The sequence below is a fragment of the Budorcas taxicolor genome, chromosome 4 (genome assembly GCF_023091745.1).
Source record: "Budorcas taxicolor isolate Tak-1 chromosome 4, Takin1.1, whole genome shotgun sequence".
Taxonomy (NCBI): domain Eukaryota; kingdom Metazoa; phylum Chordata; class Mammalia; order Artiodactyla; family Bovidae; genus Budorcas; species Budorcas taxicolor.
Window position 1 is genome coordinate 26,838,720 of NC_068913.1, and position 19,917 is coordinate 26,858,636.

Consider the following 19,917-nt stretch of genomic DNA (forward strand, 5'->3'; position numbering starts at 1 on the left):
CCTGAAACAATGTAGGATTTTCCGGCTTCACCTGAATTTACCTGCTTCTGTTTCCATAATTTAGTCATTGAGATACTGTAGCTGAATTTTTAAATCATTAGGTGCTTGACATGCCCTCATCTCATTCCCCTCCCCCCTCCTTTTTTTTAAGGAAATACCTGATCATTTCCTGATCTACAGTCCCGACCAAGAAAGCATCAACCTTGTTTTATTTTTCCTGTCATACCCCTCTCTTCCCAACCCTACTTCATGGAGCCTCCTGACTGGTCTACTGTTGGGACCTACCCCCAGAGTAGCCAATCAATCAGACGACCAGTAGCTTATGATCTGGATGAACTGGCTGATGGAGGTTCTGTATGCCAGAAAGTTGAACTACTACATAACCAAAGAATTTGCCAGTTGAGAAAGGAAGTCAAATGTACTATAGCATGCATTCTTCTTGGAGCTCAAGACGTACAGCAACTAAATCTGAAGTTACAGGAAAAGAGAAATCATAAATTTAGAGGTGGGGAAAGAAAGTGGATTAATCACAAGGTGGCAACACCCCTAAAAATAACTTGGGGTCTCACCAGCTTGCCAGTTACCAGTCAATTATCTTTTCCCAATCACATATGTATCTTTCTTGGAAAACTTTCAATCTCTCTTCCTTACAAACTCAAGATTTAATCAGGAAAGTTCCATGGACATTGGAAAGTTCCAGTGTCAATAAAAGTTCCTGATAGAGACAGTTCTCTCAAAATCCTTCTGAAAGATTCCATGACTACCAGCATCATTGATAATTACTTGCAAAAATGGTGAACTGCCCAGAAGCCTTGCCCATACCAACATGACAAGTACAAGATTGACTCATCTCTGTGAGGATGCAACACAGGTACCCCTTTCACAACATGTGAAGTCTCAGAGACTCAGTTCATTACCACCAAACTGAAGACTCTTCTTCCATGCACCAAACATTCAAAACCTTCCATCTTTAACCTTAAAGTAAACCTGTACAATGGAATACATCAACCATACAGTCAGCATCAAAAGGAATGTGGCCCCCCTTTTGGAACCATATTTTTGGAATATATAGTGAACTTGGTAATAGGTAAGTGACAGTCTGTCTGAAACCTACTATGAAAATATTTAGTCTTGATGCTCAAAAAGCATAGCGTAGTAACATCTTTGTGCAAGATCGGGATATGTTTTAAGAGGAGCTGGGAAAAATAAAGAAGTTTCAAGGGATACTGTGAAGGACAAAACACACGACTCAGACCCAACTCCAGCTCTCAGGCCTCTGAAAGAGCTACATTCCCTCCTGGAGTAATAATTATTTCCTGAATGCTGACATCTATTCCCTGTTATTCAATGTAAGCAAAAGCACATTCTCTTTCCAAAAGGATTATCATGATGTTAAACAGACATCCAACATATGAAGGCCTAGATGAAGTACCCCCCCCAAAAAAAAATTACAGGAAAAGAAACAGCTCTGATTAGGTTTCACTGTGAAAATATCAAGAGTAGGAAAAATATGTAGATATCAAAGAAGGAAATCCCTCTTAAAATGTGGATGTCCTGGGATCAAGAGAAATCATCTGTCCTTACAAAGGCTGTCACAGAGGTCCTGTTCTCTAGGGAATCCTCCTGTTAGAAGATTTAATAGCCATCAAGTCCAGTATGAGCTAAAAGTACCTTTGTTTGTAGGCATTGGAACCACAAAAAAAGCTGAAGCAATAGTCCTGAAAGAAGCAATTAATCTATGTTAAATACATGTAATCAGTTCTGCATGTGTTATGTTTTGAGGTTAAGAGAAAGATTCTAAACATTTCTAAATAATTCTTGCCAAATCTTGTGTAGTTTGTTAAGTGGTGTGATTTTTCTTTTCCAGGAAGTACAGTGCTTCTGAAAGATCTCAGGGTGAACACCACTGAACACTGAAAGCTATCTCTTGATTGTTCAAATGCACAGTCGCAGGATAGAACCAGCTTCCTTCCATCATGTAACTCCAATTAGGATGGATTTTATCTACTGTCTAAAACTATCAAATCACAAACATGCCATCATATTTGCCCCACCTGGGGCCATTTTTGGTGCCTTGCTTCAACTGTCAGAGAAAAAGTAGGAGCTGGAAACTGATGTTTTTTCAGGTTAGAATAAACTGAAAATCAACACCTTGAATAAGACATTCCAGTTCACTTTTACCATGTTTTAACTTTTTCCTGGTTTTCCTAAAAGAATCTAAATATTTTATAGCATCCCTTCAATCATCACCTCGAAGAGACATCAGTTCTTTTATTTTCTCCTTTCCTAAGAATGGAGAATGCTCCAATTCATTCCAGGTCAAACTCTGATTATCTTAAATGACCTCAGCTTTGAGGAAAAGCAAGGGAAGGTGGCCAGCACTCAAAGGTATCAAGTAACAAGCACCTTAACACTTTTGTTTATAGTGCATCTTGTGCAAACAGAAAAATGGTAACTCTAAGGGAACAGCCACTGGAAAGATCCATATACTCTCTCCAGCATAAAATACTTTTTATTTCATACATTTAGTTCACCAAAAATTTTAAGTTAAATGATTATTTTTATCTTAAAAATACATGTTTATTAAGAAAATATATCACAATATATATGCTCGTGTGTGTGTGTGTGTGTGTGTGTGTGTGTGTGTGTGTGTGTGTGTTATTCACTCAGTCATGTCCAACTCTTTGCAAGTCTATGGACTGCAACCCTCCAGGCTCCTCTGTCCATGGGATTCTCCAGGCAAGAATATTGGAGTGGGTTGCCATTCACTTCTCCAGGGGATCTTCTTGACCCAAGGGCAGAACCTGGGTCTCTCACACTGCTGGCAGATTCTTTACGGTCTGAGCCACCATGGAAGCCCATATATGCTGATATCAGTACATATATATCAGCATCTATGCATGATAAATCCCCAGGGGGAGAAAACGGCAACCCACTCCAGTATTCTTGTCTGGAAAATCCCATGGACAGGGAAGCCTCACGGGCTACAGTCCAAAGGGTCGCAAAGAGTTGGACAGGACTGAGCACAATACCATACATATATCAACACAGGCACTAAAAAGGCGGAGCTCCACGGTTCAGCAATAAAGATGCAATGTACAACACACTCCCCTTGCTTTCTACAGAAGTGGAAATTCACCACACCTGACCCAGGTGTGTCCCACATCATTGATTTGCAACAAAATACTAGGCCATATTCACCACACATTGTCTTTGCGTAATGCTAAGAAACTCTATAATGCCTTTTTTTTAGTTCTCCATAAAATTCAGATTACAAACGCTCCACTGTAATCTGTTGTAGCTTCTCATTTTATCTAGTATTTTTGAAAGCCGCATATATTTCACCTTAGAAGAAGATGATACTAACTCACATGTTCACTCGCCGTAGAACCTTGAGTGAGAAAACATCTTTTAATTTCTCCAAGATATTTTTAGAGGATTTTTTGTTCTTAATGGTTTCTTCTCCTATTGTTTATTCCTTGCTATTATTTTACTCAAATCTTTTCTTAAAAGATTTGAGAGCCCTGACTTAATTTTTAACCAAAGAACTTAGATATCTAGACGTTTCATTGTGCAAATAAGCTGATTAAATACAGCACAGTTTAAGTAAGTAGTAGACTACATTCAAAACACTAGTCTTACTTCAATTTTACTGCAAATTAAAAACACTACATAGCAGCACCACAGTTAGATTAAATCATAATATTCTTATAAACAAATTCCTAACTTTCTGCTTTGCTTGGAAGAACTACAGACAAGTAACTCTACCTCTAGTTTTCAAAATGGAATGCTTCCAACTGTGTTTCGAGAGAGAACGTGTGGTAATTTGGGGTCATTTTTAACATGATAGCCTGCTAACCAAGCAACACACTTCAGGGCGCAGTAGGAAAACTGAATCCTTTACCAATGGCTTTCTGAGCAGCTTATCTACAAGACCTGGAGTTAAACTATCAAAACAATTAAAACATTCTAACCCCACTATGGGAAACTTCAAAGTGTGACTTTTAAAATAAATGATTTTTCATACAATTTTAATCACTGATTGTATCCAAGAGGGAGGTCAAACCTATTCAAGGCCCTATGCAAAATAAATTTAGCACTGACAAAAGTTAGGAGCTTGTGAAATACTGAATTTATTATTCCATCCATTATTTATGTGCTAGCATTTCTACCTGTGCCTGATAAAAATGCAAAGGAATTTGTAATCAAAAATAGCATATTTTCAAACTATATTCCAGGGGTATCAGATTCCTACTAAAATTTAGTGTCAATCATATGGCTCTAGAAACCATATACTACCACCATCTGGATTACCTGAGAATAGCTTGTCTGCACTAATTTTTAATTTAAGACTGCTTTTATAGTCAGGCCTTTCACTGTCCTTAGATTATGTACAAATAGTATTTGACTAATGATTAAGGAACACTGACTTCAATAGGAGGGCATTATATTAAACATGTGGAAAATTAACTCCTTAAGTACTGTTTTATCCAAGTGCAATCTTTTTTTCTCATCAGTAAAACTGCAAAGTTATAGTATAAACAATCCTACACACAACATGCACGTGTGTGCACACACAAAAGGCCAGGGATTTCACCATCAGATTAAGCCTTAACTTACGTATTTTCATAAGGAATTTCTTTAGTTTAAAAAAAGGTCTAAATAAAATTAATTCTCCTTTGGTGGCAGTCACAAAAGTCATAAAAAGGAACAAGTCCCTAGAAACCATGAAGTCAGCCACAGGTAAAAGAAATATTACATTCAACTCCAAGGAATTTTTAGATCAGGTTAAACCAGCAGGAGCTTCCCTGGTGGCTCAATGGTAAAAAAAAAAAAAAAAACCCGCCTGCCAATGCAGGAGACGTGGGTTGAATCCTGGGTCAGTAAGATCCCCTGGAAGAGGAAATGACAACCCACTCCAGTATTTTTGCCTGGGAAATTCCATAGATAGAGGAGCCTGGTGGACTATGTCCACTGGGTTGCAGAGTCAGATATGACTTCAAGACCGACCACACAAACCAGCAGAAGTTCCCGCTTGTTTCAGAAGTTTTCAACAGTTTTCCCTCAGTTTACCAAACTAGAAAAGGTAAAGCACAGTCACCAAGGATCAGGAGCTGAAAATAACTCATTTTCCTCTAGCTTTCTTTAAGTAATAAACTCCATGAAACCAAATTATCTTAAGCAGCGGTGCCCAATATTTTAGGCACCAGGGGCTGGTTTCATGAAAGACAATGCTTCCATGGACTGGGGGTGGAGATGGGCGGGTAGTGGTGGACACCTCTGATCTTAAGGATCACAATAAAGACAAATGCACTCATCCACTACATACACACTCACAAATTATCAACCACCATAGGTCAGGAACTGTGCAAAGTAATAAGAACCAACTCACTGCATTCTAAAAGTTCTGCGTCACAAATAAGAAATTGTTTAATTTTGTCGATTTTTAAATACCTCATTATTATCCACACTATTTTTTGACACACCTTAGTGAAAACAAGTATACTTCTACTCCCCAAAAAAAGATTCAAAATAAGACTGTCTTCCTCTTTACTTGCCACCACTCCTCACATAATATACCCTCATCTCCCCTTTAGCTTTAATTGAAAAACTAAAATACATTAAAAATTGTCTCCAGGTCCATCAGTTGCTTCTGCAGAAGTGCACTGTGTTCTCTGAGTGTCACTAGCTGTGACCCACAGCAAGCGTTCCTTCTGCAAATAAGCTCAGGAAATGCTAACTTCCACATCACTTCATGGGAAAGAGATGGGGAGACAGTGGCAGACTTTATTTTGGCGGGGGGGCTCCAAAATCACTGTAGATGGTGATTGCAGCCATGAAATTAAAAGACACTTACTCCTTGGAAGAAAAGTTATGATCAACCTAGATAGCATATTCAAAAGCAGAGACATTACTTTGCCAACAAAGGTCCGTCTAGTCAAGGCTATGGTTTTTCCAGTGGTCATGTATGGATGTGAGAGTTGGACTGTGAAGAAGGCTGAGCACCAAAGAATTGATGCTTTTGAACTGTGGTGTTGGAGAAGACTCTTGAGAGTCCCTTGGACTGCAAGGAGATTCAACCAGTCCACTCTAAAAGAGATCAGTCCTGGGTGTTCATTGGAAGGAATGATGCTAAAGCTGAAACTCCAATACTTTGGCCACCTCATGGGAAGAGTTGACTCATTGGAAAAGACTCTGATGCTGGGAGGGATTGGGGGCAGGAGAAGAAGGGGACGACAGAGGATGAGATGGCTGGATGGCATCACTGACTTGATGGACGTGAGTCTGAGTGAACTCCGGAGGTTGGTGATGTACAGGGAGGCCTGGCGTGCTGCGATTCATGGGGTCGCAAAGGGTCGGACACGACTGAACGACTGAACTGAACTGAACTTCCACAAAGTTCAGCAACTTCATTTCAGAGACTTTCGTTTACTAATACACATTTTGAATATTTGAATGGGGGTTATCATGTCTAGCATTTCCCAAGTATATTTCATCAAGAAATCTTTTCCCAAATCTTACTATTCTCAAGAACAAAGTTCCATGGACCACAGCTTGAAAAATTATGATTTAACCCTTCCTAGCTCAACTTTTTCACAGAACATGCTCACAGTCCATCTCCCTCTGCTAGTCTCTCCCTCTGTTTTGTTTTGTCTCTGTTCTGTCTTTATCACTTTCTCTATTTTTCCTCTCCCCGCCACCCTCATATCTGTATCTATTTCTTTCTCATCCTTTTCAGTCCTCCCTTCCTTTCTCTTTTTCTCTCTCTCCCCACCCCTATACCTCTTTTCAGAAAAATCTAACCACTGGTTTCATACCAACCATAGCATCTATATGTTAATAATGAGCCCATGTTTAACAATCAAGACCTTGATTGTGTATCCTAAGATTTTATTTTCAAATTACTAGTTCAAAGTATGTACATGCTTTGTATTAGACACTGATTTTCTTATTTCCAGAAACATCTCTCAAGCTTGCCCACTTTACCTATTTAATCAAAGGGCTGTAAGGCACTAATTTCATCTAATGTGAAAATTATCTACTAGTCTAATGGGAGAACATATGCCTGATCTGTTAATTTAGCATATCTACTGAATCATAATGAAAACATCAAAGTAGATATAAACACATTTTAGAGACAGATATTTCCAATTTAAAGAACAAGACATCTAGAAGATATTTATTTAGTACTTAAATATAATTTAAAATAATTAACATGATAGATACAACATGTAAATACTATACATAGTATCAACTTTAACATATTTGGTTCTTGCATATTTGACACTGATACTCCTAAACTCAGGCATACCTGACTTGCAAAAATCAAGTAATGCAATTACCTGATTTAAAATTACTTGTTGAGAAGGCTAAGCAAAAAAAGCTAAGTATTCCAAAAATTCCTTTTTCCATAAAAACGACAAAATCATTGGCAGATATTATGAAAATCAACTTTTTAAGAACTCTGCAAAGTAAACATAGGCATGTGACAATCTGTAGAACTGTTCTAATACATAACATCAAATCTTGGTAAAAATAGATGTTGTACAATTTTAATATACTCTGTTCTGCCACACACTCTCTTCTGAGCATAACAGCCTTGCAAACCAACTGCCTACAATAACAACAAAAACCAGAAGCTTAGAACAAAAACAAAACAAGGTCACAACTTCTCAAATCCATTTCCCAGATAACTGTCATAGTCCGACCTGTCCAGAAGTTCCCTGAAAAATCCAAAGACCAAGGTTTGTCTTTATTTGACTAGAGTCAGAGCTTTTGAGTGCAGTGCTTCCCTGGGAGCAGCTATCTAATGTAGTTTTGTTAAAAAGATCTGTTAAAACTGTTAAAAGATCCAGTTTAACAAAAATATAACAGATATGCAAAGAAAATGAAATATAAGTAGAGAATAATCATGGGAAAGAAAATGTCTGAAAAAGCTGAGACTTTGGACTTACTAGGCAAAGACTAAGTTTTTTAAAATATGTTTAATGAACTGAAGGAAACCATGTCTAAAGAATTAAAGTATTAAAAAGTTGCCTTGTCTGTTAGACGATATTAACAAAGTAGAAATGACTAATAAAAACCAGACTGAAACTCTGGAACTGAAACAGACTTTCAAACTGAAAACTGTAACAGAAATGAAAACTTTACTAGACAGACACAACAATATGGTTGAGCAGTCAGAAGAAATAACTGGCTCAATGAAGACAGGTCGCCTATGTTGGTATGCTTGATGATGTCCCACCTAGAAGGAAAGGAGAAAAGGGGCAAAAAGAATTTGCAAAGAAGTAATGTCTGAATTGTGCTCAAACTACCGCACAATTGCACTCATCTCACATGCTAGTAAAGCAATGCTCAAAATTCTCCAAGCCAGGCTTCAGCAATACGTGAACCGTGAACTCCCTGATGTTCAAGCTGCTTTTAGAAAAGGCGGAGGAAACAGAGATCAAATTCCCAACATCCGCTGGATCATGGAAAAAGCAAGAGAGTTCCAGAAAAACATCTATTTCTGCTTTATTGACTATGCCAAAGCCTTTGACTGTGTGGATCACAATAAACTGTGGAAAATTCTGAAAGAGATGGGAATACCAGACCACCTGACCTGCCTCTTGAGAAATCTGTATGCAGGTCAGGAAGCAACAGTTTGAACTGGACATGGAACAACAGAATGGTTCCAAATAGAAAAAGGAGTACATCAAGGCTGTATATTGTCACCCTGCTTATTTAACTTCTATGCAGAGTACACCATGAGAAACGCTGGACTGGAAGAAACACAAGCTGGAATCAAGATTGCCAGGAGAAATATCAATAACCTCAGATATACAGATGACACCACCCTTATGGCAGAAGGTGAAGAGGAGCTAAAAAGCCTCTTGATGAAAGTGAAAGAGGAGAGTGAAAAAGTTGGCTTAAAGCTCAACATTCAGAAAATGAAGATCATGGCATCCGGTCCCATCACTTCATGGGAAATAAATGGGGAAACAGTAGAAACAGTCTCAGACTTTATTTTGGGGGGCTCCAAAATCACTGCAGATGGTGACTGCAGCCATGAAATTAAAAGACGCTTACTCCTTGGAAGAAAAGTTATGACCAACCTAGATAGCATATTCAAAAGCAGAGACACTACTTTGCCGACTAAGGTCCATCTAGTCAAGGCTATGGTTTTTCCTGTGGTCATGTATGGATGTGAGAGTTGGACTGTGAAGAAGGCTCAGTGCCGAAGAATTGATGCTTTTGAACTGTGGTGTTGGAGAAGACTCTTGAGAGTCCCTTGGACTGCAAGGAGATCCAACCAGTCCATTCTGAAGGAGATCAGCCCTGGGATTTCTTTGGAAGGAATGATGCTAAAGCTGAAGCTCCAGTACTTTGGCCACCTCATGCAAAGAGTTGACTCATTGGAAAAGACTCTGATGCTGGGAGGGATTGGGGGCAGGAGGAGAAGGAGACGACCGAGGATGAGATAGCTGGACGGTATCATGGACTCAATGGATGTGAGTCTGAGTGAACTCCAGGAGATGGTGATGGACAGGGAGGCCTGGCGTGCTGCGATTCATGGAGTCGCAAAGAGTCGGACACGACTGAGTGACTGAACTGAATTGAATGTCTGAATACATCTTAAGCTTGATGAAACATATTGATATACACATTTAAACTCAACGAACCTCGAAAAAATAAACAAGAAGAAATACACATCTGGATACATGACAATCAAACTGTCCAAAAAATCAACAAGAATTTGAAAGGCAACAAGTAACTTATGCACAAGACTCATCACTCAAATTAACAATTCTTCAGCAGAAACCATGGAGGCCAGAAGGCAGCGGCAAAATATATTCATAGAGCAAAAAGAAATTCAACCAAGAATTCTATAGCTAACAAAATAATCCTTCAGAAATGATGCAGAAATTAAGGCATTCCCAGGTAAGCAAAAAGTGATAGAATTTGTACACAGCAAGGTCTACAAGAAATACCAAAGGGAGATCCTGAGGCTAAAATGAAAGGACACTAGATGGCAACTTTAATCTACATACAGAGTACCAGTAAACATACCTACACACGAAGGTAAACATAAGTGACAGTATAAGATATTTTTGGTTTAACTTTTTCTCCTTCTTCTAAGACAATTGCAAACAGCAATAATTATGAGCGAAGGGCACGCAGTGTATAGAGATGCAATTTATATGACAATATAGCACAAACTAGCGTATAGAAAGTAGGCAATGGAAGAGCACTGTTGACTCTTGTATTGTCTAAGAAGCAAGTCAAGGTAATTCTTTTAATGTCAGAAAAATTTCAATAAACAATTATGTAGGACAGACAAACATATCTGCAGGCAGTACTCAACCATTAAGTCATCAGTCTTGGAACTCTGCTGTAATGTTGCCCTCAATACTATAAAACTAATAAAATATGTACAATTACCCCATTTTATACAAAGAAAATTCACTCAAAGTGTAAGCATGTCCATGAGTGTCCAAGTCATCAAAGCTGAAACCTTTACTCACTTATTTTCACCAGAACCCAAACAACTTCCTTTAGTCCTTTGCATCATTATATGTAAATTAACAAATATTAATATAAAGTTTTCATTCGCTTGTTGCTAAGTTAACTTCCCTATAAAAACACTATTATTTATTCTGTATTGTATAGGTAAGTGCTCTAATGCAGTATTTAAAAATGCTTGTAGTTAACTGCCACATCAAAATAAGATACACTAGGAAACAGTCAATTTCAGCTAAAAATATGAGCCTATATCCATCATTTCTTTCAAGTTGTTTTTTTTTTTTTTTAAATAAGGGACTTTTTTTTTTCTTTTTTAACAGAGTGGCTATTCCATGCCAGGCACTGGGCTCAGGACTCGGGTAACAGGGTGAACAAGACAAAATCGCCTCCTTTTTAGACTACAACTTACAGAGGGGATAAAAGTAACATTTACTCCACCACAGAGCTGCCAGACCTTACACAGGACTTGCTCTTCACCCCACCATAGTTCCACCAGAACTTACACAGGACTGGGGAAACAGACTCTTGGAGGGCACAAACAAAACCTGGTGCACACCAGAACCCAGGAGAAAGGAGCAGAGACCACACGAGAGACTGACCCAGACTTGCGCATGAGTGTCCAGGAGTCTGGCAGAGGCGTGGGTCAGCGGTGGCCCACTGCAGGGTCAGGGGCACTGAGAGCGGCAGTGCATACACAGGACCTTTTGAAGGAGGTCGCCATCATCTTCATTACCTCCACCACAGTTTGCTCGCAGGTCAGCCAACAGGGAGGGAATAGCCCTGCCCATCAGAAGAAAACTGGATTAAAGACTGACTGAGCATATCCGAGTAATGCTGAAGAAGCTGAGTTGAATGATTCTATGAAGACCTACAAGACCATCTAGAAATAACACCCAAAAAAGATGACCTTTTCATTATAGGGGACTTGAATGCAAAAGCAGGAAATCAAAAGACACCTGGAATAACAGGCAAATCTGGCCTTGGAGTACAGAATGAAGCAGGGCAAAGGCTAAAAGAGTTTTGCCAAGAGAACGCATTGGTCATACCAAACACTCTGTTCCAACAACACAAGAGAAGACACTACACAAGGACATCAGCACATGGTCAACACCAAAATCAGATTCATTATATTCTTTGCAGCCAAAGGTGGAGAAGCCCTATACAGTCAGCAAACACAAGACCAAGAGCTGACTGTGGCTCACATCATGAACTCCTTATTGCTAAAATCAGACTTCAGGTGAAGAAAGTAGGAAAAACCACCAGACCATTCAGGTATGACCTAAATCAAATCCCTTATGATTATACAGTGGAAGTGACAAATAGATTCAAGGGATAAGATCTGACAGACAGAGTGCCTGATGAACTATGGATGGAGGTTCGTGACACTATACAGCAGGCAGTGACCAAGACCACCCCCAAGAAAAAGAAATGCAAAATGGCAAAATGGTTGTCTGAGGAGGCCTTACAAATAGCTGAGAAAAGAAGAAAAGGGAAAGGCAAAGGAGAAAAGGAAAGCATACCCATCTGAATGCAGAGTTCCAAAGAATAGCAAGGAGAGGTAAAAAAGCCTTCCTCGGTGATCAATGGAAAGACATAGAGGAAAACAATAGAATGGGAAAGACTAGAGATCTCTTCAAGAAAATTAGAGATACCAAGGGAACATTCCATGCAAAGATGGGCACAATAAAGGACAGAAATGGTATGGACCTAACAGAAGCAGAAGATATTAAGAGTATCTTCTTAATACACAGAAGAACTATACCAGAAAGATATTCATGACCCAGATAACCATGATGGTGTAATCCACTCAACTAGAGCCAGACATCCTGGAGTGTGAAGTCAATTGGGCCTTAGGAAGCATCACTACGAACAAAGCTAGTGGAGGTGATGGGATTCCAGTTGAGCTATTTCAAATCCTAATAGACGATGCTGTGAAAGTGCTCCACTCAAAATGCCAGCAAATTTGGAAAACTCAGTAGTGGCCACAGGACTGGGAAAGGTCAGTTTTCATTCCAATCCTAAAGAAAGACAATGCCAAAGAATGCTCAAACTACCGCACAACTGCACTCATCTCACACGCTAGCAAAATAATGCTCAAAATCCTCCAAGCCAGGCTTCAACAGTATGTGAACCATGACTTTCCAGATGTTCTAGCTGGATTTAGAAAAGGCAGAGTAACCAAAGATCAAATTGCCAACATCCGTTAGATCATCGAAAAAGCAAGAGAGTTCCAGAAAAACATCTACTTCTGCTTTATTGACTATACCAAACCCTTTGACTGTGTGGATCACAACAAAATGTGGAAAATTCTGAAAGAGATGGGAATACCAGACCTCCCTACCTGCCTCCTGAGAAATGTGTAGGCAGGTCAGGAAGCAACAGCTAGAACTGGACATGGAACAATAGACTGGTTCCAAATCAGGAAAGAAGATCAAGGCTGTATACTGTCACCCTGCTTATTTAACTTACATGCAGAGTACATTATGAGAAATGCTGGACTGGATGAAGCACAAGCTGGAATCAAGATTGCCAGGAGAAATATCAATAACCTCAGATATACAGATGACACCACCCTTATGGCAGAAAGTGAAGAGGAACTCAAAAGCCTCCTGATGAAAGTGAAAGAGGAAAGTGAAAAAGTTGGCATTAAAGTTGGCATTTTTTCAACTCAACATTGAAAAAACTAAGATCATGGCATCCAGTCCCATCACTTCACGGCAAATAGACGGGGAAACAATGCAAACAGTGAGAGTCTTAATTTTGGGGGGCTCCAAAATCACTACAGCTAATGACTGCAGCCATGAAATTAAAAGACCCTTGCTCCTTGGAAGAAAAGCTATGACCAACTTAGACAGTGTATTAAAAAGCAGAGACATTACTTTGCCAACAAAAGGCCATCTAGTCAAAGCTATGGTTTTTCCAGTAGTCATGTATGGATGTGAGAGTTGGACTATAAAGCAAGTTGAGCGCCAAAGAATTGATACTTTTGAACTGTGGTGTTGGAGAAGATTGTTGATAGTTCCGTGGACTGCAAGGAGCTCAAACCAGTGAATCCTAAATGAAATCACTCCTGAATATTCATTGGAAGGACTGATGCTGAAGCAGAAACTCCATTACTTTGGCCACCTGATGTGAAGAACTGACTCATTTGAAAAGATCCTGATGCTGGGATAGATTGAAGACAGAAGGAGAAGGGAAAACAGAGGACAAGATGGTTGGATGGCATTACCGACTCAATGAACATGAGTGTTAGTAACCTCCAGGAGTTGTGATGGACAAGAAAGCCTGGCATACTGCAGCCCATGGGGTCACAAAGAGTCAGACACATCTGAGTGACTGAACTGAAAGGTAGCAGACACTTAAACCAGACCAAGTAGACAATTACAGATTACAATCAGGAACAAGATCAACCATAGCTAGAGCCATCCAGTCAAGCCTAGTTTATATCAACCAACACTCAGCCAACTTGCAATCCATTCAAGTGAGAATGACTGTTTTTGCATGCTATGGGGTCTTGGGGGGAATATTTGCACCAAGTAACAGTAGACAAACATTTGTAACAAACATCAGGCACTGTATTAGTAACTTTACATGTGCGGGCTCATCCAAACCTCCCACTGATCCTTCGCCATAGATAATATTTTTAGCCCTATTTAACTACTAAGGAATTGAAAGTGACAGGTTGAATTACCTGCTTACAGTCTCACCATTAATGACTGTGAGAACCAAGAATGAAACCCAATCGGTCTAATTTTAAAGTTCTATGGCTCCTCGTTACTTTGATGGTGTCCGTTCTAAGCTGGCTCCAGTCTGCTAACAACAGTATTAATATGTATATCCTTGTGCTTTTTCTTTTCTAGCACTTATGAACGTGAATTATAAAAAATAAACTACAAACTCAAATTGGTGTTTCCAGATTTACTTTCACTGTTCCTGCCCTATTAGGACCTACTTTACCTAGGTACAAACTGAACAGAATGCTACCAAGCTTTGATACCATTTTAAATGATCATACTGTTTCATTTTCCAGAAAGTGAAAGCAAGCAGTTATACCAGCAAAGTAAATTTAACTATTTATTGTTTAAATTAGATAAGAAAAAATTTTAGGGAAATTCAGTTTTTATAAAAAGTCTTACTGAAAATATTATTACTTCCAGATTTGATAGTGACAATATCCTCTTGGAAAAGAAAGTATCATTGCAAGAATATTTGTTTTAGGAATATACTGAATTTAGTAAATTCCTTTATCTGGATCAAGAAAGCATGGTAAGTATCAAAAGTGAAATTTATTTAGAATGCAGCACTCAACGCACAGTTCATTTTTTTTTTTACATAATTTTATACTGCTTTTTATACCACAAAGACATGACATAACATGGTGATTTGTACTATGGTTGAAAACAAAGGGCATTTATGCTCTCCACAATCCATCAGACTCAGGTATGAAGTAGACTACCCTACTTCTAATGACAAGAAGTCTGTGACTTCCTGAAACTCCTAATTCCACTTATTATTTTGTGATAGGGAACACACAGTCTGTATGAAAGGATTTATCCTATCTTTGTCAGCCTAAGGAAGCTTTGGACATTTACTATTTTTTTAAAAATGTACAAGGGAACTTGAGATTACTTTAAGGAAAAGGGAAAAAAAATAAGTCTAGCCAAAGTATTGTAGAATTTTTAGTTTTTCTTAGAAATGGAGGATATAAAGTTTTTCCTTGAAGCTTTCTTATTATCCTAAGACAATAATGGTTAAGGGTATGTTTCCAAAAAAGGAACTTAGTGTCATTAAACACTTATGTTTAATAGAATGTTTCCTGAACCTTCCCATTGAATTATAGCCATCAGATACTAACATCCTATTTATTGCTTCTATTTCAAATACGGGATTCCCTGATACCTCTGTTGGTACATAATCTGCCTGCAATGAAGGAGACCTGGGTTCGATTCCTGGGTCGGCAAGATCCCCTGGAGAAAGGACAGGTTATCCACCCCAGTATTCCTGGGCTTCCCTTGTGGCTCAGCTGGTAATGGATGTGCCTGCAATTCAGGAGACCTGGGTTCTATCCCTGGGTTGGGAAGATTCCCTGGAGAAAGGAAAGGCTGCCCACTCCAGTATTCTGGCTTGAAGAATTCCACGTATAGACCACGGAGTCTCAAAGAGTCGAACACAACTGAGTGACTTTCACTTTCACTTCAAATATACTCATTCTCCTATGGCATATATATCTAAAACCTATTCAACATTAGAACCAAATCTCAAAGTGAAACTGAAAAGATGAAAACCACACAGGTAAAGAGACAACATGCTAATAAAAACTGACTGCTGAATATATTCACAACTGAGCTAAGGACATACTCTCTAATCTTTTCCTCCTAGGATATCAGACCTTATTAAAAGGTACTTGCAAAAGAAATTATACTTTTTTATGGGCAATTTATTATCAAAATGAATTAGAATATAGCACACCACTGTTTAAAGAATCAGTTTCAGGAAACCTAACAGGTAATCAGGCTGTAATTTTTGTCTTGTTTTTGCTGTTTCATACATATGGGCGCTTTTAAGTACCTTGACTTCTTAACTACCAAACGGGAAGATCACCTACCAGTTATGCTGCCTTCCACACACTACTCAGTTAACTAGTTTCCCTTTCCCTCTGCATGAATAAAAACTCCAATGTGATTTCGACCAAAGTCCTAGGATGAGGCCAAGGAAAGTGAAAGTCACTCAGTCATGTCCAACTCTTAGCAACCCCATGGACTATACAATCCATGGAATTCTCCAGGCCAGAATACTGGAATGGATAGCCTTTCCCTTCTCCAGGGATCTTCCCAACTCAGGGATCGAACCCAGGTCTCCCACATTGCAGGCAGATTCTTTACCAGCTGGGCTACAAGGGAAGCCAAGGAGGACATTTTAAATCAGTTTCAAAGGACCAAATGGCCTTAAAGACACATACACATCTGCCAGATCAATTTCCATTCAAAACACACTTCCAGCTCACACAGCTGTAAGGAACAGATACAAACACCTGCTTAAAGTGGATGCTTAGACCAACAGACACCCAGATGAGAAGTGTCGAAGCCAAGGGCAAGTAGCTCCAACCCAAGTAATACGATTCATCACTTGTTCAGTGAGTACATTCTAACATCTAACTGTTATGTAGAAATTTTAAAAGAAGAAATGTGTCATTGAACAGAAATGTGATGTGATTAAAGCTGTTTCAGTTCTGTAAGCTAAAAGATCAATTATTATTGGAGCTTTGCATACAAAGACCAGTAATTTTCCCCACTGAAACAAACTTGTTTTTTCCCCCTACTAACTTAAGCCTGAAATCTCTTTCAAAGCAACTGTTTCTTTTCTAACGCAATATAAAATATCCCTGTGGTGATTCGTCTGGTAAATGCATTTACCACTAACTCCTCATATTTTAACTCCATCGTTCCATCAGCTCAGTCTGCTTGGGCTGCATTAACATCCCAGGCCCATTTATGTTCATGAAACCAAGCAAACTTCCACTGGATGATCTTGTCAACCTCTATACATCTTGCTGACTTGACAATTTACATACCCCAGAAGTGAAGTCGCTCAGTTGTGTCCAAATCTGCGACCCCATGGACTGTAGCCTACAGGGCTCCTCTGTCCATGGAATTTTCCAGGCAAGAATACTGGAGTGGGTTGCCATTTCCTTCACCAGGGGATCTTCCCGACCCAGGGATCGAACCTGGGTCTCCTGCATTGCAGGCAGACGCTTTACCGTCTGAGCCACCAGGGAAGCCCCTTATATACCCCATCCAACCTCAAATAACAAAATATAATCTAAACAACAACAGAATTTCAGGGAAAAAATTCTAGGTTACTTCCAAATCTTAACATTATGAAAGTTAAAGAAATTAAGTTTAAAGAATTAACAAGTTTTTTTTACAAGTAAAGGACAGGGAAGCCTGGTATACTGCAGTCCAGGGGGTCACAAAGAATCAGACACAACTTAGTTACTGAACAACAGTAACTTTTTACACAGGAACACTTTACTAGGGAGTGGACAAACTGAAGCCAACAATGGATTCACAACAAGGTGTAACTTCCACCTTGTGGAAGTGATTACTGCTGTTTCCAGTTATTTCTTCTGACTAATCCAACAAAGATATTTTCCCTTTTCATGGTCAAAATTACCAACACTGAGAAAAGTAGAGCAAATGACTGCATGTAAACTTAGGCCTGGGAGATTCCACACTTTTTACTTTTACAACATGACGACTGTGGCGGATTAAAGACAGACACAAATTCCTGGGGGTAGGGTGGCATTGTTTTCCCTCTCCTTAAATATACCAGCTGGACTCTAACTATTCTGACCTATAGACAACAACGGAAGTGACGGTGCTTCAGACCTGGGCACAAGCTGTCGCAAGACCAGCAGCTTCCACCTTGATCTCCTGGAACCCAGGCTAGCTTCAAGTTCACGGTCTCACTCTTCAATTCACTGTTGATCGCAGTCTGTAGATCCATTACAGGCTTTTTAAATCTAGGTATATTTCAGTTCTCAAATGTTCATTTGATTTTTCAACCCTTTCCATATTTGTCTTGAAACTCCTCACTCACCCGTTCTATGAACTCTGTATGTCAAACCACGTCTTATAGATTCTTCAACATATTTGTCATGCTTATTTTAAAGTCATACTGCTTTCCCATCTTGGGGTCTTTTTCTTTAAACTTTTCCTAACCTGAGTCACTTTTCCCTTCTTAATTGTTTAATGGCTTGAAACACATACTAGACACTGTAGAGGATGCATTTTATACAAACTATAGATTACTGTTCTCTGTGGTGTTTCCTGGGAAGATGTACTTCTAAAAGGTAGTCCTCCTAGAACACTGATGAGAAGCCAGAGGCGTTTCAATTCCCTTTAGCATGCCAAGACTCTGACTCCAAATCCTGTCTTCCTTAGAGTGAGCAGCTGACGTCTCTCTGTTCATGCCCTTCAGGCTTCCAGCTGACGTTTCCCCCTGAGACTCTTAGAATACTGTGAATACCGCACAATGCACAGCCTGGAAGCCGGCAAAGGCTTGAGGAGATTTCATACACATGTTTCAGGCCTGCCTCCTCTGTGGCTCCCAGCATTTTGGAATAGCCCTTTCAATGGCCAACTTCCTTAGCAACCCAAACTTCACCATCTAATTTCTCAGGACAAAAAAAAAAAGTTCTCAGCCTGACCATCTCAGAGACCAAGAAGTTACTCAGGCAGAAGCACTTCATGTATCAGTCGGGAGTTGTCAACTACATAAACATTTCAACAGGAGAGATTTAACATATAGTATTGTTAACTATGTACAATTGTTATACTACAAATGAGTAAGACAGAACTCTATAAAACATACCAACTCTGAGGGAACACACCCAAGGAAGGAACAACTTGGAAAAAAGACAGGGTAGGGCCTCAATCCAAGGCTGAGATTCCAATCTCCCTGGAGAAAGTATGGCTGTGGCCCACTAGATGGTGGAGGAGTTTAGCCTCTTGACCTGGGCCAGAGACGGCACACAGTCAACAAGCTAAGACTGGCATTTCAGAAACCATGAGCAAGGAGGACTGGCAAGCCAAGAGCCCCTCTGGATGGCCGGGAGCCTGAGATTGATGAACAAGGAACTGCGGACAGGGACTGACAAGCCCAAATCCTCCTGCTGGAATGCCAAGCAACCAACATTGGCATGCACACAAGTGCGGTCCAGGACTGCAAGCAGGAAATCCTCCACCAGCCTGTCAGCAGGCAGAGAACGGCAGGCCAGAACTCGCATCAAAAACTCGTTCAAGAGTGAGGGGCACTGAGCACCACACACACTCAGATGGCAGCTGTGTATCTAGCAGGAAGGAAAGTGCACCAGACTCAAGAAGAAAGGCCTTTTCCTCCTGCAGTGTCGTCGGCGCGCTCCGCAGCAGAAGGGAGACGTCCACGTCTATGGGATCCAGCAATGGAGTGCAGGGTGGATTTAGAGCCGCGTACCACACTGTATGGGCCTCCCCGGTGGCTCAGCGGTACAGAATCCACCAGTAACGCAGGAGCTGTAGGAGCTGTGGGTTCGATTCCCGGGTGGGGAAGAACCCCTCAAGGAGGGCATGACAGCCCACTGTAGCATTCTTGTCTGGAGAATCTCATGGCCAGGGAAGCCTTGCGGGTTACAGCCCGTGGGGTCGCACAGAGTTAGACACAACGGAAGCGGCCTAGCATGCACACACCACACTGTATATAAATATGTGTCTTCCCTAGCCTGATCCCCTTCTTTCAAGGGCTGACTTCTTTCCCACTTTTGCACATTTTTGGTCCTCATTCCCGTTACACAAACACACATATATACATACATATCTCATCTCTCTTTCTCTACCCATGTCTCTCTCTCAACGAAGTTTTGGAGTTTATCATTTT

General features: G+C 39.9%; 1 protein-coding gene and 1 non-coding gene across 2 annotated transcripts in view; both read right to left on the reverse strand.

Annotated features, from left to right (window-relative positions):
• Positions 1–19,917, reverse strand: part of CRPPA (CDP-L-ribitol pyrophosphorylase A) — a 372,890-nt gene that overhangs the window by 291,317 nt on the left and 61,656 nt on the right. The window lies entirely within an intron of this gene.
• Positions 17,207–17,278, reverse strand: TRNAC-GCA (transfer RNA cysteine (anticodon GCA)). Its single transcript has one exon. It is a non-coding gene; the product is annotated as a tRNA-Cys (tRNA).